The sequence below is a fragment of the Stenella coeruleoalba genome, assembly GCF_951394435.1.
Source record: "Stenella coeruleoalba genome assembly, contig: scaffold_29, whole genome shotgun sequence".
NCBI lineage: Eukaryota > Metazoa > Chordata > Mammalia > Artiodactyla > Delphinidae > Stenella > Stenella coeruleoalba.
Genome location: NW_027645960.1, coordinates 2,368,492 through 2,395,351, shown reverse-complemented (window position 1 = coordinate 2,395,351; position 26,860 = coordinate 2,368,492). Strand labels below are relative to the sequence as shown.

Here is a 26,860-nt window from a genome sequence, read left to right as displayed (position 1 = left end):
GTCTCCCGTTCACATGGTTGATCATACTTGGGTTCCACATGCATGTTTTAGCTGAAGGAAGAATACCTTAAACCTGGAGAGTTAAGACCCGTGGAATGGGTACCATGCAATATGACTTCAAAGGGTCTTCATTTGCTCACCGAACCTCTCCAATCCTATCACTGCTGCGTTTATGCCCCTGTACACATGCTTGATTCTCTTTCGGAGACATAGCAATCCATAGGTTTTAAGATACTTACTAGTCAGGTACATTCTTAGGCGTTTAATATGCGGTGTTGAGTCCATTTCGTTGAGCAAGGAGTAGCTCTTGTCTATTCCATATTTGGCTTAAGGAACTTTATCTGTGCTCATTTCAATCTCTGGTTTTATGCAGCACCCCAACTCACCTTTACCCTTAAGCAAGCATAAGTTGGTTTTCTAAATTTGAGACCCTGTTCTGTTCTGTAATTCAGTTCCTGTGTAGCCAAGTTTACATTCCGTGTATTACTGATATCTTATGATGTTTCTTTTTCTGTGTGACTTATTTCAGTTAGAATCATCATACCTGAATCCACTCATTGTGCTGCTAAGGGCCTGATGACATAGATTTCATTGCTGAGTGTTATTGCTTTGTAAGTAAATACCACAGCTTCTTTATCCATTTTTCATTTTCTGCGATGTTGAACTTGTACTGTAAACGAGGTTCTTGTAAACAGAGCCATCCCAAACTTTGGGGTGGCTGTGTCTTTTTGATTTTAATTTCCCTAAGCTATAGGACCATAAGTGGAAGTGCCCTAGGCTCTGTTGCTTTGTTTTTTAGATGTTTCAGGAAACACCATACACTTCTCCCAAGTGTCTGTTGGCAATTTACATCCCACCCATCAGCATAACAAAGCTCCCAGTTCTCCATGGCCTGTCCTGCCTTTCTGGATTTTACACTTTTTTCAGATGGCCCTTTTGACCGGGGGGAAGTGAGTCTTCATTGTAGTGCAGATTTCCTTTGCAAGCTTGCTTGGTTGGCCAAAAAGGGCGTATGCGTTTTTTCCTGAATATATTCAGGAAAAAACGCATACGCCCTTTTTGGCGAAGTGCATCATTGTGGACGTTCTGCCTCTTTTCCTATGCTTTCAATGCAATTCCAGTCTACCTCCTGAAATCGGTTTCCTGCAATTCTGCCCCGCTTTCAAGTCCTCTTGGCAGCCTTACTTCAGTATATTTTTGGACGATAGCTGTCATTTATAACTCTGCAGGTTTGTGAATTACAGTGCCCCTGAGCTCCTTTCTTCAACTCGTTTTCTTGTGAGCTGGCTGCAACACCGCTGGATGGCTTCAGGCCCTAATCTGGTTCCGGCACGGCATGCTGAGCCTTTGGTTATTTCCTCTTTCTGGTGGGAAACGAGAGTTAAATTTGCCCGTCCAGACACCTCCAGCTAGTCTCTCATTGGTTCTCCCTATTCCTGTTCATCTTCCGCAGAAATTGCAAACGGGGCCAAACAGGAGGTTAAAGGCGCTGACTCTCCAAGTGGGGAGAGTGTTAGTAAAGCGTCTGGAATGATGCACCCGAGTACCAGGGGAGGAAAACTGAGACATATTTGAACACGTCTCCCGTTCACACGGTTGATCATACTCTGGGTTCCACATGCATGTTTTAGCTGAAGGAAGAATACCTTAAACCTGGAGAGTTGAGACCCGTGTAATGGGTACCATGCAATATGACTTCAAAGGGTCTGCATTTGCTCACGAACCTCTCCAATCCTATCACTGCTGCGTTTATGCCCCTGTACACATGCTTGATTCTCTTTCGGACACATAGCAATCCAAAGGTTTTAAGATACTTACTAGACAGGTACATTCTCAGGCGTTTAATATGCGGTGTTGAGTCCATTTCGTTGAGCAAGGAGTAGCTCTTGTCTATTCCATATTTGGCTTAAGGAACTTTATCTGTGCTCATTTCAATCTCTGGTTTTATGCAGCACCCCAACTCACCTTTACCCTTAAGGAAGAATAAGTTGGTTTTCTAAATTTGAGACCCTGTTCTGTTCTGTAATTCAGTTCCTGTGTAGCCAAGTTTACATTCCGTGTATTACTGATATCTTATGATGTTTCTTTTTCTGTGTGACTTATTTCAGTTAGAATCATCATACCTGAATCCACTCATTGTGCTGCTAAGGGCCTGATGACACAGATTTCATTGCTGAGTGATATTGCTTTGTAAGTAAATACCACAACTTCTTTATCCATTTTTCACTTTCTGCGATGTTGAACTTGTACTGTAAACGAGGTTCTTGTAAACAGAGGCGTCCCAAACTTTGGGATGGCTGTGTCTTTTTGATTTTAATTTCCCTAAGCTATAGGACCATAAGTGGAAGTGCCCTAGGTTCTGTTGCTTTGTTTTTTAGATGTTTCAGGAAACACCATACACTTCTCCCGAGTGGTTGTTGGCAATTTACATCCCGCCCATCAGCATAACAAGGCTCCCAGTTCTCCCTGGCCTGTCCTGTCTTTCTGGATTTTACACTTTTTTCAGATGGCCCTTTTGACCAGGGGGAAGTGAGACTTCATTGTAGTGCAGATTTCCTTTGCAAGCTTGCTTGGTTGGCCAAAAAGGGCGTATGCGTTTTTTCCTGAATATATTCAGGAAAAAACGCATACGCCCTTTTTGGCCAAGTGCATCATTGTGGACGTTCTGCCTCTTTTCCTATGCTTTCAATGCAATTCCAGTCTACCTCCTGAAATCGGTTTCCTGCAATTCTGCCCCGCTTTCAAGTCCTCTTGGCAGCCTTACTTCAGTCTATTTTTGGACGATAGCTGTCATTTATAACTCTGCAGGTTTGTGAATTACAGTGCCCCTGAGCTCCTTTCTTCAACTCGCTTTCTTGTGAGCTGGCCGCAACACCGCAGGATGGCTTCAGGCCCTAATCTGGTTCCGGCACGGCACGCTGAGCCTTTGGTTATTTCCTCTTCCTGGTGGGAAATGAGAGTTAAATTTGCCCGTCCAGACACCTCCAGCTAGTCTCTCATTGGTTCTCGCTATTCCTGTTCATCTTCCGCAGAAATTGCAAACTGGGCCAAACAGGAGGTTAAAGGGATTGACTCTCCAAGTCGGGAGAGTGTTAGTGAAGCGTCTGGAATGTTGCACCCGAGTACCAGGGTACGAAAACTGAGATATATTTGAACACGTCTCCCGATCACATGGTTGATCATACTCTGGGTTCCACACGCATGTTTTAGCTGAAGGAAGAATACCTAAAACCTGGGTAGTTGAAACCCGTGGAATGGGTACCATGCAATATGACTTCAAAGGGTCTTCATTTGCTCACCGAACCTCTCCAATCCTATCACTGCTGCGTTTATGCCCCTGTACACATGCTTGATTCTCTTTCGGAGACATAGCAATCCATAGGTTTTAAGATACTTCTGGTCAGGTACATTCTTTGGCGTTTAATATGGGGTGTTGAGTCCATTTCGTTGAGCAAGGAGTAGCTCTTGTCTATTCCATATTTGGCTTAAGGAACTTTATCTGTGCTCATTTCAATCTCTGGTTTTATGCAGCACCCCAACTCACCTTTCCCCTTAAGCAAGCATAAGTTGGTTTTCTAAATTTGAGACCCTTTTCTGTTTTGGAATGCAGTTCCTGTGTAGCCAAGTTTACATTCCGTGTATTACTGATATCTTATGATGTTTCTTTTTCTGTGTGACTTATTTCAGTTAGAATCATCGTACCTGAATCTACTCATTATGCTGCTACGGTCCTGATGACATAGATTTCATTGCTGATTGATACTGCATTGTACGTAAGTACCACAAGTTCTTTATCCATTTTTCACTTTCTGTGATATTGAACTTGTACGGTAAACGAGGTTCTTGTAAACGGAGGCGTACCAAACTTTGGGGTGGCTGTGTCTTTTTGATTTTAATTTCCCTAAGCTATAGGACCATAAGTGGAAGTGCCCTAGGCTCTGTTGCTTTGTTTTTTAGATGTTTCAGGAAACACCATACACATCTCCCGAGTGTCTGTTGGCAATTTACATCCCGCCCATCAGCATAACAAGGCTCCCAGTTCTCCATGGCCTGTCCTGCCTTTCTGGGTTTTACACTTTTTTCAGATGGCCCTTTTGACCGGGGGGAAGTGAGACTTCATTGTAGTGCAGATTTCCTTTGCAAGCTTGCTTGGTTGGCCAAAAAGGGCGTATGCGTTTTTTCCTGAATATATTCAGGAAAAAACGCATACGCCCTTTTGGCACAGTGCATCATTGTGGACGTTCTGCCTCTTTTCCTATGCTTTCAATGCAATTCCAGTCTACCTCCTGAAATCGGTTTCCTGCAATTCTGCCCCGCTTTCAAGTCCTCTTGGCAGCCTTACTTCAGTATATTTTTGGACGATAGCTGTCATTTATAACTCTGCAGGTTTGTGAATTACAGAGACCCTGAGCTCCTTTCTTCAACTCTCTTTCTTTTGAGCTGGCCGCAACACCGCAGGATGGCTTCAGGCCCTAATCTGGTTCCGGCACGGCACGCTGAGCCTTTGGTTATTTCCTCTTCCTGGTGGGAAATGAGAGTTAAATTTGCCCGTCCAGACACCTCCAGCTAGTCTCTCATTGGTTCTCCCTATTCCTGTTCATCTTCCGCAGAAATTGCAAACTGGGCCAAACAGGAGGTTAAAGGCGCTGACTCTCCAAGTGGGGAGAGTGTTAGTAAAGGGTCTGGAATGTTGCACCCGAGTACCAGGGGAGGAAAACTGAGACATATTTGAACACGTCTCCCGTTCACACGGTTGATCATACGCGGGGTTCCATATGCATGTTTTAGCTGAAGGAAGAATACCTTAAACCTGGAGAGTTGAGACCCGTGTAATGGGTACCATGCAATATGACTTCAAAGGGTCTTCATTTGCTCACCGAACCTCTCCAATCCTATCACTGCTGCGTTCATGCCCCTGTACACATGCTTGATTCTCTTTCGGAGACATAGCAATCCATAGGTTTTAAGATACTTACTAGTCAGGTACATTCTTAGGCGTTTAATATGCGGTGTTGAGTCCATTTCGTTGAGCAAGGAGTAGCTCATGTCTATTCCATATTTGGCTTAAGTAACTTTATCTGTGCTCATTTCAATCTCTGGTTTTATGCAGCACCCCAACTCACCTTTACCCTTAAGCAAGCATAAGTTGGTTTTCTAAATTTGAGACCCTGTTCTGTTCTGTAATTCAGTTCCTGTGTAGCCAAGTTTACATTCCGTGTATTACTGATATCTTATGATGTTTCTTTTTCTGTGTGACTTACTTCAGTTAGAATCATCATACCTGAATCCACTCATTGTGCTGCTAAGGGCCTGATGACACAGATTTCATTGCTGAGTGATATTGCTTTGTAAGTAAATACCACAACTTCCTTATCCATTTTTCACTTTCTGCGATGTTGAACTTGTACTGTAAACGAGGTTCTTGTAAACAGAGGCGTCCCAAACTTTGGGGTGGCTGTGTCTTTTTGATTTTAATTTCCCTAAGCTATAGGACCATAAGTGGCAGTGCCCTAGGCTCTGTTGCTTTGTTTTTTAGATGTTTCAGGAAACACCATACACTTCTCCCGAGTGTCTGTTGGCAATTTACGTCCCGCCCATCAGCATAACAAGGCTCCCAGTTCTCCATGGCCTGTCCTGCCTTTCTGGATTTTATACTTTTTTCAGATGGCCCTTTTGACCGGGGGGAAGTGAGACTTCATTGTAGTGCAGATTTCCTTTGCAAGCTTGCTTGGTTGGCCAAAAAGGGCGTATGCGTTTTTTCCTGAATATATTCAGGAAAAAACGCATACGCCCTTTTTGGCCAAGTGCATCATTGTGGACGTTCTGCCTCTTTTCCTATGCTTTCAATGCAATTCCAGTCTACCTCCTGAAATCGGTTTCCTGCAATTCTGCCCCGCTTTCAAGTCCTCTTGGCAGCCTTACTTCAGTCTATTTTTGGACGATAGCTGTCATTTATAACTCTGCAGGTTTGTGAATTACAGTGCCCCTGAGCTCCTTTCTTCAACTCGCTTTCTTGTGACCTGGACGCAACACCGCAGGATGGCTTCAGGCCCTAATCTGGTTTCGGAACGGCACACTGAGCCTTTGGTTAATTCCTCTTCCTGGTGGGAAATGAGAGTTAAATTTGCCCGTCCAGACACCTCCAGCTAGCCTCTCATTGGTTCTCGCTATTCCTGTTCATCTTCCGCAGAAATTGCAAACGGGGCCAAACAGGAGGTTAAAGGGACTGACTCTCCACGTGGGGAGAGTGTTAGTAAAGCGTCTGGAATGTTGCACCCGAGTACCAGGGTACGAAAACTGAGACATATTTGAACACGTCTCCCGTTCGCATGGTTGATCATACTTGGGTTCCACATGCATGTTTTAGCTGAAGGAAGAATACCTTAAACCTGGAGAGTTAAGACCCGTGTAATGGGTACCATGCAATATGACTTCAAAGGGTCTTCATTTGCTCACCGAACCTCTCCAATCCTATCACTGCTGCGTTTATGCCCCTGTACACATGCTTGATTCTCTTTCGGAGACATAGCAATCCATAGGTTTTAAGATACTTACTAGTCAGGTACATTCTTAGGCGTTTAATATGCGATGTTGAGTCCATTTCGTTGAGCAAGGTGTAGCTCTTGTCTATTCCATATTTGACTTAAGGAACTTTATCTGTGCTCATTTCAATCTCTGGTTTTATGCAGCACCCCAACTCACCTTTCCCCTTAAGCAAGCATAAGTTGCTTTTCTAAATTTGAGACCCTGTTCTGTTCTGTAATTCAGTTCCTGTGTAGCCAAGTTTACATTCCGTGTATTACTGATATCTTATGATGTTTCTTTTTCTGTGTGACTTACTTCTGTTAGAATCATCATACCTGAATCCACTCATTGTGCTGCTAAGGGCCTGATGACATAGATTTCATTGCTGAGTGATATTGCTTTGTAAGTAAATACCACAACTTCTTTATCCATTTTTCACTTTCTGCGATGTTGAACTTGTACTGTAAACGAGGTTCTTGTAAACAGAACCGTTCCAAACTTTGGGATGGCTGTGTCTTTTTGATTTTAATTTCCCTAAGCTATAGGACCATAAGTGGAAGTGCCCTAGGTTCTGTTGCTTTGTTTTTTAGATGTTTCAGGAAACACCATACACTTCTCCCGAGTGGTTGTTGGCAATTTACATCCCGCCCATCAGCATAACAAGGCTCCCAGTTCTCCATGGCCTGTCCTGTCTTTCTGGATTTTACACTTTTTTCAGATGGCCCTTTTGACCGGGGGGAAGTGAGACTTCATTGTAGTGCAGATTTCCTTTGCAAGCTTGCTTGGTTGGCCAAAAAGGGCGTATGCGTTTTTTCCTGAATATATTCAGGAAAAAACGCATACGCCCTTTTTGGCCAAGTGCATCATTGTGGACGTTCTGCCTCTTTTCCTATGCTTTCAATGCAATTCCAGTCTACCTCCTGAAATCGGTTTCCTGCAATTCTGCCCCGCATTCAAGTCCTCTTGGCAGCCTTACTTCAGTCTATTTTTGGACGATAGCTGTCATTTATAACTCTGCAGGTTTGTGAATTACAGTGCCCCTGAGCTCCTTTCTTCAACTCGCTTTCTTTTGATCTGGCCGCAACACCGCAGGTTGGCTTCAGGCCCTAATCTGGTTCCGGTACGGCACGCTGAGCCTTTGGTTATTTCCTCTTCCTGGTGGGAAATGAGAGTTAAATTTGCCCGTCCAGACACCTCCAGCTAGTCTCTCATTGGTTCTCGCTATTCCTGTTCATCTTCCGCAGAAATTGCAAACTGGGCCAAACAGGAGGTTAAAGGCGCTGACTCTCCAAGTGGGGAGAGTGTTAGTAAAGCGTCTGGAATGTTGCACCCGAGTACCAGGGGAGGAAAACTGAGACATATTTGAACACGTCTCCCGTTCACATGGTTGATCATACTTGGGTTCCACATGCATGTTTTAGCTGAAGGAAGAATACCTTAAACCTGGAGAGTTGAGACCCGTGGAATGGGTACCATGCAATATGACTTCAAAGGGTCTTCATTTGCTCACCGAACCTCTCCAATCCTATCACTGCTGCGTTCATGCCCCTGTACACATGCTTGATTCTCTTTCGGAGACATAGCAATCCATAGGTTTTACGATACTTACTAGTCAGGTACATTCTTAGGCGTTTAATATGCGGTGTTGAGTCCATTTCGTTGAGCAAGGAGTAGCTCTTGTCTATTCCATATTTGGCTTAAGGAAATTTATCTGTGCTCATTTCAATCTCTGGTTTTATGCAGCACCCCAACTCACCTTTACCCTTAAGCAAGCATAAGTTGGTTTTCTAAATTTGAGACCCTGTTCTGTTCTGTAATTCAGTTCCTGTGTAGCCAAGTTTACATTCCATGTATTACTGATATCTTATGATGTTTCTTTTTCTGTGTGACTTATTTCAGTTAGAATCATCATACCTGAATCCACTCATTGTGATGCTAAGGGCCTGATGACATAGATTTCATTGCTGAGTGATATTGCTTTGTAAGTAAATACCACAACTTCTTTATCCATTTTTCACTTTCTGCGATGTTGAACTTGTACTGTAAACGAGGTTCTTGTAAACAGAGGCGTCCCAAACTTTTGGGGTGGCTGTGTCTTTTTGATTTTAATTTCCCTAAGCTATAGGACCATAAGTGGAAGTGCCCTAGGTTCTGTTGCTTTGTTTTTTAGATGTTTCAGGAAACACCATACACTTCTCCCGAGTGGTTGTTGGCAATTTACATCCCGCCCATCAGCATAACAAGGCTCCCAGTTCTCCATGGCCTGTCCTGCCTTTCTGGATTTTACACTTTTTTCAGATGGCCCTTTTGACCGGGGGGAAGTGAGACTTCATTGTAGTGCAGATTTCCTTTGCAAGCTTGCTTGGTTGGCCAAAAAGGGCGTATGCGTTTTTTCCTGAATATATTCAGGAAAAAACGCATACGCCCTTTTTGGCCAAGTGCATCATTGTGGACGTTCTGCCTCTTTTCCTATGCTTTCAATGCAATTCCAGTCTACCTCCTGCAATCGGTTTCCTGCAATTCTGCCCCGCTTTCAAGTCCTCTTGGCAGCCTTACTTCAGTCTATTTTTGGACGATAGCTGTCATTTATAACTCTGCAGGTTTGTGAATTACAGTGCCCCTGAGCTCCTTTCTTCAACTCGCTTTCTTGTGACCTGGCCGCAACACCGCAGGATGGCTTCAGGCCCTAATCTGGTTCCGGTACGGCACGCTGAGCCTTTGGTTATTTCCTCTTCCTGTTGGGAAATGAGAGTTAAATTTGCCCGTCCAGACACCTCCAGCTAGCCTCTCATTGGTTCTCGCTATTCCTGTTCATCTTCCGCAGAAATTGCAAACTGTGCCAAACAGGAGATTAAAGGCGCTGACTCTCCAAGTGGGGAGAGTGTTAGTAAAGCGTCTGGAATGTTGCACCCGAGTACCAGGGGAGGAAAACTGAGACATATTTGAACACGTCTCCCGATCACATGGTTGATCATACTCTGGGTTCCACATGCATGTTTTAGCTGAAGGAAGAATACCTAAAACCTGGGTAGTTGAAACCCGTGGAATGGGTACCATGCAATATGACTTCAAAGGGTCTTCATTTGCTCACCGAACCTCTCCAATCCTATCACTGCTGCGTTTATGCCCCTGTACACATGCTTGATTCTCTTTCGGAGACATAGCAATCCATAGGTTTTAAGATACTTACTAGTCAGGTACATTCTTAGGCGTTTAATATGCGGTGTTGAGTCCATTTCGTTGAGCAAGGAGTAGCTCTTGTCTATTCCATATTTGGCTTAAGGAACTTTATCTGTGTTCATTTCAATCTCTGGTTTTATGCAGCAACCCAACTCACCTTTACCCTTAAGCAAGCATAAGTTGGTTTTCTAAATTTCAGTCCCTGTTCAGTTTTGGAATGCAGTTCCTGTGTAGCCAAGTTTACATTCCGTGTATTAGTGATATCTTATGATGTTTCTTTTTCTGTGTGACTTATTTCAGTTAGAATCATCATACCTGAATCTACTCATTATGCTGCTACGGGCCTGATGACATAGATTTCATTGCTGAGTGATACTGCATTGTACGTAAGTACCACAAGTTCTTTATCCATTTTTCACTTTCTGCGATGTTGAACTTGTACTGTAAACGAGGTTCTTGTAAACAGAGCCGTTCCAAACTTTGGGGTGGCTGTGTCTTTTTGATTTTAATTTCCCTAAGCTATAGGACCATAAGTGGAAGTGCCCTAGGCTCTGTTGCTTTGTTTTTTAGATGTTTCAGGAAACACCATACACTTCTCCCAAGTGTCTGTTGGCAATTTACATCCCGCCCATCAGCATAACAAGGCTCCCAGTTCTCAATGGCCTTATGCCTTTCTGGATTTTACACTTTTTTCAGATGGCCCTTTTGACCGAGGGGAAGTGAGACTTCATTGTAGTGCAGATTTCATTTGCAAGCTTGCTTGGTTGGCCAAAAAGGGCGTATGTGTTTTTTCCTGAATATATTCAGGAAAAAACGCATACGCCCTTTTTGGCCAAGTGCATCATTGTGGACGTTCTGCCTCTTTTCCTATGCTTTCAATGCAATTCCAGTCTACCTCCTGAAATCGGTTTCCTGCAATTCTGCCCCGCTTTCAAGTCCTCTTGGCAGCCTTACTTCAGTCTATTTTTGGACGATAGCTGTCATTTATAACTCTGCAGGTTTGTGAATTACAGTGCCCCTGAGCTCCTTTCTTCAACTCGCTTTCTTGTGACCTGGCCGCAACACCACAGGATGGCTTCAGGCCCTAATCTGGTTCCGGCCCGGCACGCTGAGCCTTTGGTTAATTCCTCTTCCTGGTGGGAAATGAGAGTTAAATTTGCCCGTCCAGACACCTCCAGCTAGCCTCTCATTGGTTCTCGCTATTCCTGTTCATCTTCCGCAGAAATTGCAAACTGGGCCAAACAGGAGTTTAAAGGGACTGACTCTCCAAGTCGGGAGAGTGTTAGTAAAGCGTCTGGAATGTTGCACCCGAGTACCAGGGGAGGAAAACTGAGACATATTTGAACACGTCTCCAGTTCACATGGTTGATCATACTCTGGGTTCCACATGCATGTTTTAGCTGAAGGAAGAATACCTTAAACTTGGAGAGTTGAGACCCGTGTAATGGGTACCATGCAATATGACTTCAAAGGGTCTTCATTTGCTCACCGAACCTCTCCAATCCTATCACTGCTGCGTTTATTCCCCTGTACACACGCTTGATTCTCTTTTGGAGACATAGCAATCCATAGGTTTTAAGATACTTACTAGTCAGGTACATTCTTAGGGGTTTAATATGGGGTTTTGAGTCCATTTCTTTGAGCAAGGAGTAGCTCTTGTCTATTCCATATTTGGCTTAAGGAACTTTATCTGTGCTCATTTCAATCTCTGGTTTTATGCAGCACCCCAACTCACCTTTACCCTTAAGCAAGCATAAGTTGGTTTTCTAAATTTGAGACCCTGTTCTGTTTTGGAATGCAGTTCCTGTGTAGCCAAGTTTACATTCCGTGTATTAGTGATATCTTATGATGTTTCTTTTTCTGTGTGACTTATTTCAGTTAGAATCATCGTACCTGAATCCACTAATTATGCTGCTACGGGCCTGATGACATAGATTTCATTGCTGAGTGATACTGCATTGTACGTAAGTACCACAACTTCTTTATCCATTTTTCACTTTCTGCGATGTTGAACTTGTACTGTAAACGAGGTTCTTGTAAACAGAGGCGTCCCAAACTTTGGGGTGGCTGTGTCTTTTTGATTTTAATTTCCCTAAGCTATAGGACCATAAGTGGCAGTGCCCTAGGCTCTGTTGCTTTGTTTTTTAGATGTTTCAGGAAACACCATACACTTCTCCCGAGTGTCTGTTGGCAATTTACATCCCGCCCATCAGCATAACAAGGCTCCCAGTTCTCCATGGCCTGTCCTGCCTTTCTGGATTTTACACTTTTCTCAGATGGCCCTTTTGACCGGGGGGAAGTGAGACTTTATTGTAGTGCAGATTTCCATTGCAAGCTTGCTTGGTTGGCCAAAAAGGGCGTATGCGTTTTTTCCTGAATATATTCAGGAAAAAACGCATACGCCCTTTTTGGCCAAGTGCATCATTGTGGACGTTCTGCCTCTTTTCCTATGCTTTCAATGCAATTCCAGTCTACCTCCTGAAATCGGTTTCCTGCAATTCTGCCCCGCTTTCAAGTCCTCTTGGCAGCCTTACTTCAGTCTATTTTTGGACGATAGCTGTCATTTATAACTCTGCAGGTTTGTGAATTACAGTGCCCCTGAGCTCCTTTCTTCAACTCGCTTTCTTGTGACCTGGCCGCAACACCGCAGGATGGCTTCAGGCCCTAATCTGGTTCTGGCACGGCACGCTGAGCCTTTGGTTATTTCCTCTTCCTGGTGGGAAATGAGAGTTAAATTTGCCCGTCCAGATACCTCCAGCTAGCCTCTCATTGGTTCTCGCTATTCCTGTTCATCTTCCGCAGAAATTGCAAACTGGGCCAAACAGGAGGTTAAAGGCGCTGACTCTCCAAGTGGGGAGAGTGTTAGTAAAGCGTCTGGAATGTTGCACCCGAGTACCAGGGGAGGAAAACTGAGACATATTTGAACACGTCTCCCGTTCACATGGTTGATCATACTTGGGTTCCACATGCATGTTTTAGCTGAAGGAAGAATACCTTAAACCTGGAGAGTTGAGACCCGTGGAATGGGTACCATGCAATATGACTTCAAAGGGTCTTCATTTGCTCACCGAACCTCTCCAATCCTATCACTGCTGCGTTTATGCCCCTGTACACATGCTTGATTCTCTTTCGGAGACATAGCAATCCATAGGTTTTACGATACTTACTAGTCAGGTACATTCTTAGGCGTTTAATATGCGGTGTTGAGTCCATTTCGTTGAGCAAGGAGTAGCTCTTGTCTATTCCATATTTGGCCTAAGGAACTTTATCTGTGCTCATTTCAATCTCTGGTTTTATGCAGCACCCCAACTCACCTTTACCCTTAAGCAAGCATAAGTTGGTTTTCTAAATTTGAGACCCTGTTCTGTTCTGTAATTCAGTTCCTGTGTAGCCAAGTTTACATTCCGTGTATTACTGATATCTTATGATGTTTCTTTTTCTGTGTGACTTATTTCAGTTAGAATCATCATACCTGAATCCACTCATTGTGCTGCTAAGGGCCTGATGACATAGATTTCATTGCTGAGTGATATTGCTTTGTAAGTGAATACCACAACTTCTTTATCCATTTTTCACTTTCTGCGATGTTGAACTTGTACTGTAAACGAGGTTCTTGTAAACAGAGACGTTCCAAACTTTGGGGTGGCTGTGTCTTTTTGATTTTAATTTCCCTAAGCTATAGGACCATAAGTGGAAGTGCCCTAGGCTCTGTTGCTTTGTTTTTTAGATGTTTCAGGAAACACCATACACTTCTCCCAAGTGTCTGTTGGCAATTTACATCCCGCCCATCAGCATAACAAGGCTCCCAATTCTCAATGGACTGTTGCCTTTCTGGATTTTACACTTTTTTCAGATGGCCCTTTTGACCGGGGGGAAGTGAGACTTCATTGTAGTGCAGATTTCCTTTGCAAGCTTGCTTGGTTGGCCAAAAAGGGCGTATGCGTTTTTTCCTGAATATATTCAGGATAAAACGCATACGCCCTTTTTGGCCAAGTGCATCATTGTGGACGTTCTGCCTCTTTTCCTATGCTTTCAATGCAATTCCAGTCTACCTCCTGAAATCAGTTTCCTGCAATTCTGCCCCGCTTTCAAGTCCTCTTGGCAGCCTTACTTCAGTCTATTTTTGGACGATAGCTGTCATTTATAACTCTGCAGGTTTGTGAATTACAGTGCCCCTGAGCTCCTTTCTTCAACTCGCTTTCTTGTGACCTGGCCGCAACACCGCAGGATGGCTTCAGGCCCTAATCTGGTTCCGGCCCGGCATGCTGAGCCTTTGGTTAATTCCTCTTCCTGGTGGGAAATGAGAGTTAAATTTGCCCGTCCAGACACCTCCAGCTAGCCTCTCATTGGTTCTCGCTATTCCTGTTCATCTTCCGCAGAAATTGCAAACTGGGCCAAACAGTAGGTTAAAGGGACTGACTCTCCAAGTGGGGAGAGTGTTAGTAAAGCGTCTGGAATGTTGCACCCAAGTACCAGGGGAGGAAAACTGAGACATATTTGAACACGTCTCCCGATCACATGGTTGATCATACTCTAGGTTCCACATGCATGTTTTAGCTGAAGGAAGAATACCTTAAACCTGGGTAGTTGAAACCCGTGGAATGGGTACCATGCAATATGACTTCAAAGGGTCTTCATTTGCTCACCGAAACTCTCCAATACTATCACTGTTGCGTTTATGCCCCTGAACACATGCTTGATTCTCTTTCGGAGACATAGCAATCCATAGGTTTTAAGATACTTACTAGTCAGGTACATTCTTAGGCGTTTAATATGCGGTGTTGAGTCCATTTCGTTGAGCAAAGAGTAGCTCTTGTCTATTCCATATTTGGCTTAAGGAACTTTATCTGTGCTCATTTCAATCTCTGGTTTTATGCAGCAACCCAACTCACCTTTCCCCTTAAGCAAGCATAAGTTGGTTTTCTAAATTTGAGAACCTGTTCTGTTTTGGAATTCAGTTCCTGTGTAGCCAAGTTTACATTCCGTGTATTAGTGATATCTTATGATGTTTCTTTTTCTGTGTGACTTATTTCAGTTAGAATCATCGTACCTGAATCTACTCATTATGCTGCTACGGGCCTGATGACATAGATTTCATTGCTGAGTGATACTGCATTGTACGTAAGTACCACAAGTTCTTTATCCATTTTTCACTTTCTGCGATGTTGAACTTGTACTGTAAACGGGGTTCTTGTAAACAGAGCCGTTCCAAACTTTGGGGTGGCTGTGTCTTTTTGATTTTAATTTCCCTAAGCTATAGGACCATAAGTGGAAGTGCCCTAGGCTCTGTTGCTTTGTTTTTTAGATGTTTCAGGAAACACCATACACTTCTCCGGAGTGTCTGTTGGCAATTTACATTCCGCCCATCAGCATAACAAGGCTCCCAGTTCTCCATGGCCTGTCCTGCCTTTCTGGATTTTACACTTTTTTCAGATGGCCCTTTTGACCGGGGGGAAGTGAGACTTCATTGTAGTGCAGATTTCCTTTGCAAGCTTGCTTGGTTGGCCAAAAGGGGCGTATGCGTTTTTTCCTGAATATATTCAGGAAAAAACGCATACGCCCTTTTTGGCCAAGTGCATCATTGTGGACGTTCTGCCTCTTTTCCTATGCTTTCAATGCAATTCCAGTCTACCTCCTGAAATCGGTTTCCTGCAATTCTGCCCCGCTTTCAAGTCCTCTTGGCAGCCTTACTTCAGTCTATTTTTGGACGATAGCTGTCATTTATAACTCTGCAGGTTTGTGAATTACAGTGCCCCTGAGCTCCTTTCTTCAACTCGCTTTCTTTTGAGCTGGCCGCAACACCGCAGGATGGCTTCAGGCCCTAATCTGGCTCCGGTACGGCACGCTGAGCCTTTGGTTATTTCCTCTTCCTGGTGGGAAATGAGAGTTAAACTTGCCCGTCCAGACACCTCCAGCTAGCCTCTCATTGGTTCTCGCTATTCCTGTTCATCTTCCGCAGAAATTGCAAACTGGGCCAAACAGGAGGTTAAAGGCGCTGACTCTCCAAGTGGGGAGAGTGTTGGTAAAGCGTCTGGAATGTTGCACCCGAGTACCAGGGGAGGAAAACTGAGACATATTTGAACACGTCTCCCGTTCACATGGTTGATCATACTTGGGTTCCACATGCATGTTTTAGCTGAAGGAAGAATACCTTAAACCTGGAGAGTTAAGACCCGTGTAATGGGTACCATGCAATATGACTTCAAAGGGTCTTCATTTGCTCACCGAACCTCTCCAATCCTATCACTGCTGCGTTTATGCCCCTGTACACATGCTTGATTCTCTTTCGGAGACATAGCAATCCCTAGGTTTTAAGATACTTACTAGTCAGGTACATTCTTAGGCGTTTAATATGCGGTGTTGAGTCCATTTCTTTGAGCAAGGAGTAGCTCTTGTCTATTCCATATTTGGCTTAAGGAACTTTATCTGTGCTCATTTCAATCTCTGGTTTTATGCAGCACCCCAACTCACCTTTACCCTTAAGCAAGCATAAGTTGGTTTTCTAAATTTGAGACCCTGTTCTGTTCTGTAATTCAGTTCCTGTGTAGCCAAGTTTACATTCCGTGTATTACTGATATCTTATGATGTTTCTTTTTCTGTGTGACTTATTTCAGTTAGAATCATCATACCTGAATCCACTCATTGTGCTGCTAAGGGCCTGATGACACAGATTTCATTGCTGAGTGATATTGCTTTGTAAGTAAATACCACAACTTCTTTATCCATTTTTCACTTTCTGCGATGTTGAACTTGTACTGTAAACGAGGTTCTTGTAAACAGAGGCGTCCCAAACATTGGGGTGGCTGTGTCTTTTTGATTTTAAATTCCCTAAGCTATAGGACCATAAGTGGAAGTGCCCTAGGCTCTGTTGCTTTGTTTTTTAGATGTTTCAGGAAACACCATACACTTCTCCCGAGTGTTTGTTGGCAATTTACATCCCGCCCTTCAGCATAACAAGGCTCCCTGTTCTCCATGGCCTGTCCTGCCTTTCTGGATTTTACACTTTTTTCAGATGGCCCTTTTGACCGGGGGGAAGTGAGACTTCATTGTAGTGCAGATTTCCTTTGCAAGCTTGCTTGGTTGGCCAAAAGGGGCGTATGCGTTTTTTCCTGAATATATTCAGGAAAAAACGCATACGCCCTTTTTGGCCAAGTGCATCATTGTGGACGTTCTGCCTCTTTTCCTATGCTTTCAATGCAATTCCAGTCTACCTCCTGAAATCAGTTTCCTGCAATTCTGCCCCGCTTTCAAGTCCTCTTGGCAGCCTTACTTCAGTCTATTTTTGGACGATAGCTGTCATTTATAACTCTGCAGGTTTGTGAATTACAGTGCCCCTGAGCTCCTTTCTTCAACTCGCTTTCTTGTGACCTGGCCGCAACACCGCAGGATGGCTTCAGGCCCTAATCTGGTTCCGGCCCGGCATGCTGAGCCTTTGGTTAATTCCTCTTCCTGGTGGGAAATGAGAGTTAAATTTGCCCGTCCAGACACCTCCAGCTAGCCTCTCATTGGTTCTCGCTATTCCTGTTCATCTTCCGCAGAAATTGCAAACTGGGCCAAACAGTAGGTTAAAGGGACTGACTCTCCAAGTGGGGAGAGTGTTAGTAAAGCGTCTGGAATGTTGCACCCAAGTACCAGGGGAGGAAAACTGAGACATATTTGAACACGTCTCCCGATCACATGGTTGATCATACTCTAGGTTCCACATGCATGTTTTAGCTGAAGGAAGAATACCTTAAACCTGGGTAGTTGAAACCCGTGGAATGGGTACCATGCAATATGACTTCAAAGGGTCTTCATTTGCTCACCGAAACTCTCCAATCCTATCACTGTTGCGTTTATGCCCCTGTACACATGCTTGATTCTCTTTCGGAGACATAGCAATCCATAGGTTTTAAGATACTTACTAGTCAGGTACATTCTTAGGCGTTTAATATGCGGTGTTGAGTCCATTTCGTTGAGCAAGGAGTAGCTCTTGTCTATTCCATATTTGGCTTAAGGAACTTTATCTGTGCTCATTTCAATCTCTGGTTTTATGCAGCAACCCAACTCACCTTTCCCCTTAAGCAAGCATAAGTTGGTTTTCTAAATTTGAGAACCTGTTCTGTTTTGGAATTCAGTTCCTGTGTAGCCAAGTTTACATTCCGTGTATTAGTGATATCTTATGATGTTTCTTTTTCTGTGTGACTTATTTCAGTTAGAATCATCGTACCTGAATCTACTCATTATGCTGCTACGGGCCTGATGACATAGATTTCATTGATGAGTGATACTGCATTGTACGTAAGTACCACAAGTTCTTTATCCATTTTTCACTTTCTGCGATGTTGAACTTGTACTGTAAACGGGGTTCTTGTAAACAGAGCCGTTCCAAACTTTGGGGTGGCTGTGTCTTTTTGATTTTAATTTCCCTAAGCTATAGGACCATAAGTGGAAGTGCCCTAGGTTCTGTTGCTTTGTTTTTTAGATGTTTCAGGAAACACCATACACTTCTCCGGAGTGTCTGTTGGCAATTTACATCCCGCCCATCAGCATAACAAGGCTCCCAGTTCTCCATGGCCTGTCCTGCCTTTCTGGATTTTACACTTTTTTCAGATGGCCCTTTTGACCGGGGGGAAGTGAGACTTCATTGTAGTGCAGATTTCCTTTGCAAGCTTGCTTGGTTGGCCAAAAGGGGCGTATGCGTTTTTTCCTGAATATATTCAGGAAAAAACGCATACGCCCTTTTTGGCCAAGTGCATCATTGTGGACGTTCTGCCTCTTTTCCTATGCTTTCAATGCAATTCCATTCTACCTCCTGAAATCAGTTTCCTGCAATTCTGCCCCGCTTTCAAGTCCTCTTGGCAGCCTTACTTCAGTCTATTTTTGGACGATAGCTGTCATTTATAACTCTGCAGGTTTGTGAATTACAGTGCCCCTGAGCTCCTTTCTTCAACTCGCTTTCTTTTGAGCTGGCCGCAACACCGCAGGATGGCTTCAGGCCCTAATCTGGCTCCGGTACGGCACGCTGAGCCTTTGGTTATTTCCTCTTCCTGGTGGGAAATGAGAGTTAAATTTGCCCGTCCAGACACCTCCAGCTAGCCTCTCATTGGTTCTCGCTATTCCTGTTCATCTTCCGCAGAAATTGCAAACTGGGCCAAACAGGAGGTTAAAGGCGCTGACTCTCCAAGTGGGGAGAGTGTTGGTAAAGCGTCTGGAATGTTGCACCCGAGTACCAGGGGAGGAAAACTGAGACATATTTGAACACGTCTCCCGTTCACATGGTTGATCATACTTGGGTTCCACATGCATGTTTTAGCTGAAGGAAGAATACCTTAAACCTGGAGAGTTAAGACCCGTGTAATGGGTACCATGCAATATGACTTCAAAGGGTCTTCATTTGCTCACCGAACCTCTCCAATCCTATCACTGCTGCGTTTATGCCCCTGTACACATGCTTGATTCTCTTTCGGAGACATAGCAATCCCTAGGTTTTAAGATACTTACTAGTCAGGTACATTCTTAGGCGTTTAATATGCGGTGTTGAGTCCATTTCTTTGAGCAAGGAGTAGCTCTTGTCTATTCCATATTTGGCTTAAGGAACTTTATCTGTGCTCATTTCAATCTCTGGTTTTATGCAGCACCCCAACTCACCTTTACCCTTAAGCAAGCATAAGTTGGTTTTCTAAATTTGAGACCCTGTTCTGTTCTGTAATTCAGTTCCTGTGTAGCCAAGTTTACATTCCGTGTATTACTGATATCTTATGATGTTTCTTTTTCTGTGTCACTTATTTCAGTTAGAATCATCATACCTGAATCCACTCATTGTGCTGCTAAGGGCCTGATGACACAGATTTCATTGCTGAGTGATATTGCTTTGTAAGTAAATACCACAACTTCTTTATCCATTTTTCACTTTCTGCGATGTTGAACTTGTACTGTAAACGAGGTTCTTGTAAACAGAGGCGTCCCAAACATTGGGGTGGCTGTGTCTTTTTGATTTTAAATTCCCTAAGCTATAGGACCATAAGTGGAAGTGCCCTAGGCTCTGTTGCTTTGTTTTTTAGATGTTTCAGGAAACACCATACACTTCTCCCGAGTGTTTGTTGGCAATTTACATCCCGCCCTTCAGCATAACAAGGCTCCCTGTTCTCCATGGCCTGTCCTGCCTTTCTGGATTTTACACTTTTTTCAGATGGCCCTTTTGACCGGGGGGAAGTGAGACTTCATTGTAGTGCAGATTTCCTTTGCAAGCTTGCTTGGTTGGCCAAAAGGGGCGTATGCGTTTTTTCCTGAATATATTCAGGAAAAAACGCATACGCCCTTTTTGGCCAAGTGCATCATTGTGGACGTTCTGCCTCTTTTCCTATGCTTTCAATGCAATTCCAGTCTACCTCCTGAAATCAGTTTCCTGCAATTCTGCCCCGCTTTCAAGTCCTCTTGGCAGCCTTACTTCAGTCTATTTTTGGACGATAGCTGTCATTTATAACTCTGCAGGTTTGTGAATTACAGTGCCCCTGAGCTCCTTTCTTCAACTCGCTTTCTTTTGAGCTGGCCGCAACACCGCAGGATGGCTTCAGGCCCTAATCTGGCTCCGGTACGGCACGCTGAGCCTTTGGTTATTTCCTCTTCCTGGTGGGAAATGAGAGTTAAATTTGCCCGTCCAGACACCTCCAGCTAGCCTCTCATTGGTTCTCACTATTCCTGTTCATCTTCCGCAGAAATTGCAAACTGGGCCAAACAGGAGGTTAAAGGCGCTGACTCTCCAAGTGGGGAGAGTGTTAGTAAAGCGTCTGGAATGTTGCACCCGAGTACCAGGGGAGGAAAACTGAGACATATTTGAACACGTCTCCCGATCACATGGTTGATCATACTCTGGGTTCCACATGCATGTTTTAGCTGAAGGAAGAATACCTAAAACCTGGGTAGTTGAAACCCGTGGAATGGGTACCATGCAATATGACTTCAAAGGGTCTTCATTTGCTCACCGAACATCTCCAATCCTATCACTGCTGCGTTTATGCCCCTGTACACATGCTTGATTCTCTTTCGGAGACATAGCAATCCCTAGGTTTTAAGATACTTACTAGTCAGGTACATTCTTAGGCGTTTAATATGCGGTGTTGAGTCCATTTCGTTGAGCAAGGTGTAGCTCTTGTCTATTCCATATTTGGCTTAAGGAACTTTATCTGTGCTCATTTCAATCTCTGGTTTTTTGCAGCACCCCAACTCACCTTTCCCCTTAAGCAAGCATAAGTTGGTTTTCTAAATTTGAGACCCTGTTCTGTTCTGTAATTCAGTTCCTGTGTAGCCAAGTTTACATTCCGTGTATTACTGATATCTTATGATGTTTCTTTTTCTGTGTGACTTATTTCAGTTAGAATCATCGTACCTGAATCCACTCATTATGCTGCTACGGGCCTGATGACATAGATTTCATTGCTGAGTGATACTGCATTGTACGTAAGTACCACAAGTTCTTTATCCATTTTTCACTTTCTGTGATATTGAACTTGTACGGTAAACGAGGTTCTTGTAAACAGAGGCGTCCCAAACTTTGGGGTGGCTGTGTCTTTTTGATTTTAATTTCCCTAAGCTATAGGACCATAAGTGACAGTGCCCTAGGCTCTGTTGCTTTGTTTTTTAGATGTTTCAGGAAACACCATACACTTCTCCCGAGTGTCTGTTGGCAATTTACATCCCGCCCATCAGCATAACAAGGCTCCCAGTTCTCCATGGCCTGTCCTGCCTTTCTGGATTTTACACTTTTTTCAGATGGCCCTTTTGACCGGGGGGAAGTGAGACTTCATTGTAGTGCAGATTTCCTTTGCAAGTTTGCTTGGTTGGCCAAAAAGGGCGTATGCGTTTTTTCCTGAATATATTCAGGAAAAAACGCATACGCCCTTTTTGGCCAAGTGCATCATTGTGGACGTTCTGCCTCTTTTCCTATGCTTTCAATGCAATTCCAGTCTACCTCCTGAAATGGGTTTCCTGCAATTCTGCCCCACTTTCAAGTCCTCTTGGCAGCCTTACTTCAGTCTATTTTTGGACGATAGCTGTCATTTATAACTCTGCAGGTTTGTGAATTACAGTGCCCCTGAGCTCCTTTCTTCAACTCGCTTTCTTGTGACCTGGACGCAACACCGCAGGATGGCTTCAGGCCCTAATCTGGTTCCGGCCCGGCATGCTGAGCCTTTGGTTAATTCCTCTTCCTGGTGGGAAATGAGAGTTAAATTTGCCCGTCCAGACACCTCCAGCTAGCCTCTCATTGGTTCTCGCTATTCCTGTTCATCTTCCGCAGAAATTGCAAACTGGGCCAAACAGTAGGTTAAAGGGACTGACTCTCCAAGTGGGGAGAGTGTTAGTAAAGCGTCTGGAATGTTGCACCCAAGTACCAGGGGAGGAAAACTGAGACATATTTGAACACGTCTCCCGATCACATGGTTGATCATACTCTAGGTTCCACATGCATGTTTTAGCTGAAGGAAGAATACCTTAAACCTGGGTAGTTGAAACCCGTGGAATGGGTACCATGCAATATGACTTCAAAGGGTCTTCATTTGCTCACCGAAACTCTCCAATCCTATCACTGTTGCGTTTATGCCCCTGTACACATGCTTGATTCTCTTTCGGAGACATAGCAATCCCTAGGTTTTAAGATACTTACTAGTCAGGTACATTCTTAGGCGTTTAATATGCGGTGTTGAGTCCATTTCGTTGAGCAAGGAGTAGCTCTTGTCTATTCCATATTTGGCTTAAGGAACTTCATCTGTGCTCATTTCAATCTCTGGTTTTATGCAGCAACCCAACTCACCTTTCCCCTTAAGCAAGCATAAGTTGGTTTTCTAAATTTGAGACCCTGTTCTGTTTTGGAATTCAGTTCCTGTGTAGCCAAGTTTACATTCCGTGTATTAGTGATATCTTATGATGTTTCTTTTTCTGTGTGACTTATTTCAGTTAGAATCATCGTACCTGAATCTACTCATTATGCTGCTACGGGCCTGATGACATAGATTTCATTGCTGAGTGATACTGCATTGTACGTAAGTACCACAAGTTCTTTATCCATTTTTCACTTTCTGCGATGTTGAACTTGTACTGTAAACGAGGTTCTTGTAAACAGAGCCATTCCAAACTTTGGGGTGGCTGTGTCTTTTTGATTTTAATTTCCCTAAGCTATAGGACCATAAGTGGAAGTGCCCTAGGCTCTGTTGCTTTGTTTTTTAGATGTTTCAGGAAACACCATACACTTCTCCGGAGTGTCTGTTGGCAATTTACATCCCGCCCATCAGCATAACAAGGCTCCCAGTTCTCCATGGCCTGTCCTGCCTTTCTGGATTTTACACTATTTTCAGATGGCCCTTTTGACCGGGGGGAAGTGAGACTTCATTGTAGTGCAGATTTCCTTTGCAAGCTTGCTTGGTTGGCCAAAAGGGGCGTATGCGTTTTTTCCTGAATATATTCAGGAAAAAACGCATACGCCCTTTTTGGCCAAGTGCATCATTGTGGACGTTCTGCCTCTTTTCCTATGCTTTCAATGCAATTCCAGTCTACCTCCTGAAATCGGTTTCCTGCAATTCTGCCCCGCTTTCAAGTCCTCTTGGCAGCCTTACTTCAGTCTATTTTTGGATGATAGCTGTCATTTATAACTCTGCAGGTTTGTGAATTACAGTGCCCCTGAGCTCCTTTCTTCAACTCGCTTTCTTTTGAGCTGGCCGCAACACCGCAGGATGGCTTCAGGCCCTAATCTGGCTCCGGTACGGCACGCTGAGCCTTTGGTTATTTCCTCTTCCTGGTGGGAAATGAGAGTTAAATTTGCCCGTCCAGACACCTCCAGCTAGCCTCTCATTGGTTCTCGCTATTCCTGTTCATCTTCCGCAGAAATTGCAAACTGGGCCAAACAGGAGGTTAAAGGCGCTGACTCTCCAAGTGGGGAGAGTGTTAGTAAAGCGTCTGGAATGTTGCACCCGAGTACCAGGGGAGGAAAACTGAGACATATTTGAACACGTCTCCCGTTCACATGGTTGATCATACTTGGGTTCCACATGCATGTTTTAGCTGAAGGAAGAATACCTTAAACCTGGAGAGTTAAGACCCGTGTAATGGGTACCATGCAATATGACTTCAAAGGGTCTTCATTTGCTCACCGAACCTCTCCAATCCTATCACTGCTGCGTTTATGCCCCTGTACACATGCTTGATTCTCTTTCGGAGACATAGCAATCCATAGGTTTTAAGATACTTACTAGTCAGGTACATTCTTAGGCGTTTAATATGCGGTGTTGAGTCCATTTCGTTGAGCAAGGAGTAGCTCTTGTCTATTCCATATTTGACTTAAGGAACTTTATCTGTGCTCATTTCAATCTCTGGTTTTATGCAGCACCCCAACTCACCTTTACCCTTAAGCAAGCATAAGTTGGTTTTCTAAATTTGAGACCCTGTTCCGTTCTGTAATTCAGTTCCTGTGTAGCCAAGTTTACATTCCGTGTATTACTGATATCTTATGATGTTTCTTTTTCTGTGTGACTTACTTCAGTTAGAATCATCATACCTGAATCCACTCATTGTGCTGCTAAGGGCCTGATGACACAGATTTCATTGCTGAGTGATATTGCTTTGTAAGTAAATACCACAACTTCTTTATCCATTTTTCACTTTCTGCGATGTTGAACTTGTACTGTAAACGAGGTTCTTGTAAACAGAGGCGTCCCAAACTTTGGGGTGGCTGTGTCTTTTTGATTTTAGTTTCCCTACGCTATAGGACTATAAGTGGCAGTGCCCTAGGCTCTGTTGCTTTGTTTTTTAGATGTTTCAGGAAACACCATACACTTCTCCCGAGTGTCTGTTGGCAATTTACATCCCGCCCATCAGCATAACGAGGCTCCCAGTTCTCCATGGCCTGTCCTGCCTTTCTGGATTTTACACTTTTTTCAGATGGCCCTTTTGACCGGGGGGAAGTGAGACTTCATTGTAGTGCAGATTTCCTTTGCAAGCTTGCTTGGTTGGCCAAAAAGGGCGTATGCGTTTTTTCCTGAATATATTCAGGAAAAAACGCATACGCCCTTTTTGGCCAAGTGCATCATTGTGGACGTTCTGCCTCTTTTCCTATGCTTTCAATGCAATTCCAGTCTACCTCCTGAAATCGGTTTCCTGCAATTCTGCCCCGCTTTCAAGTCCTCTTGGCAGCCTTACTTCAGTCTATTTTTGGACGATAGCTGTCATTTATAACACTGCAGGTTTGTGAATTACAGTGCCCCTGAGCTCCTTTCTTCAACTCGCTTTCTTGTGACCTGGCCGCAACACCGCAGGATGGCTTCAGGCCCTAATCTGGTTCCGGCCCGGCATGCTGAGCCTTTGGTTAATTCCTCTTCCTGGTGGGAAATGAGAGTTAAATTTGCCCGTCCAGACACCTCCAGCTAGCCTCTCATTGGTTCTCGCTATTCCTGTTCATCTTCCGCAGAAATTGCAAACTGGGCCAAACAGTAGGTTAAAGGGACTGACTCTCCAAGTGGGGAGAGTGTTAGTAAAGCGTCTGGAATGTTGCACCCAAGTACCAGGGGAGGAAAACTGAGACATATTTGAACACGTCTCCCGATCACATGGTTGATCATACTCTAGGTTCCACATGCATGTTTTAGCTGAAGGAAGAATACCTTAAACCTGGATAGTTGAAACCCGTGGAATGGGTACCATGCAATATGACTTCAAAGGGTCTTCATTTGCTCACCGAAACTCTCCAATCCTATCACTGTTGCGTTTATGCCCCTGTACACATGCTTGATTCTCTTTCGGAGACATAGCAATCCATAGGTTTTAAGATACTTACTAGTCAGGTACATTCTTAGGCGTTTAATATGCGGTGTTGAGTCCATTTCGTTGAGCAAGGAGTAGCTCTTGTCTATTCCATATTTGGCTTAAGGAACTTTATCTGTGCTCATTTCAATCTCTGGTTTTATGCAGCAACCCAACTCACCTTTCCCCTTAAGCAAGCATAAGTTGGTTTTCTAAATTTGAGAACCTGTTCTGTTTTGGAATTCAGTTCCTGTGTAGCCAAGTTTACATTCCGTGTATTAGTGATATCTTATGATGTTTCTTTTTCTGTGTGACTTATTTCAGTTAGAATCATCGTACCTGAATCTACTCATTATGCTGCTACGGGCCTGATGACATAGATTTCATTGCTGAGTGATACTGCATTGTACGTAAGTACCACAAGTTCTTTATCCATTTTTCACTTTCTGCGATGTTGAACTTGTACTGTAAACGGGGTTCTTGTAAACAGAGCCGTTCCAAACTTTGGGGTGGCTGTGTCTTTTTGATTTTAATTTCCCTAAGCTATAGGACCATAAGTGGAAGTGCCCTAGGCTCTGTTGCTTTGTTTTTTAGATGTTTCAGGAAACACCATACACTTCTCCGGAGTGTCTGTTGGCAATTTACATCCCGCCCATCAGCATAACAAGGCTCCCAGTTCTCCATGGCTTGTCCTGCCTTTCTGGATTTTACACTTTTTTCAGATGGCCCTTTTGACCGGGGGGAAGTGAGACTTCATTGTAGTGCAGATTTCCTTTGCAAGCTTGCTTGGTTGGCCAAAAGGGGCGTATGCGTTTTTTCCTGAATATATTCAGGAAAAAACGCATACGCCCCTTTTGGCCAAGTGCATCATTGTGGACGTTCTGCCTCTTTTCCTATGCTTTCAATGCAATTCCAGTCTACCTCCTGAAATCAGTTTCCTGCAATTCTGCCCCGCTTTCAAGTCCTCTTGGCAGCCTTACTTCAGTCTATTTTTGGACGATAGCTGTCATTTATAACTCTGCAGGTTTGTGAATTACAGTGCCCCTGAGCTCCTTTCTTCAACTTGCTTTCTTGTGACCTGGCCGCAACACCGCAGGATGGTTTCAGGCCCTAATCTGGTTCCGGCACGGCACGCTGAGCCTTTGGTTATTTCCTCTTCCTGGTGGGAAATGAGAGTTAAATTTGCCCGTCCAGACACCTCCAGCTAGTCTCTCATTGGTTCTCGCTATTCCTGTTCATCTTCCGCAGAAATTGCAAACTGGGCCAAACAGGAGGTTAAAGGCGCTGACTCTCCAAGTGGGGAGAGTGTTAGTAAAGCGTCTGGAATGTTGCACCCGAGTACCAGGGGAGGAAAACTGAGACATATTTGAACACGCCTCCCGTTTAC

The 26,860-nt window shown here is 44.0% G+C and overlaps 1 long non-coding RNA gene across 16 annotated transcripts in view; it reads left to right on the top strand.

Annotated features, from left to right (window-relative positions):
* LOC307181435 overlaps positions 1–26,860 on the top strand; it is a 2,786,049-nt gene that overhangs the window by 989,535 nt on the left and 1,769,654 nt on the right. Inside the window, exon 5 of one of the 16 annotated variants that reach the window (XR_013826778.1) lies at positions 17,904–17,988. The exons of the other annotated variants lie outside the window; for them this stretch is intronic. This is a non-coding gene — a long non-coding RNA (uncharacterized lncRNA). Of the gene's footprint in view, positions 1–17,903; positions 17,989–26,860 lie in introns of those variants that run through there. 16 annotated transcript variants of the gene reach the window in all.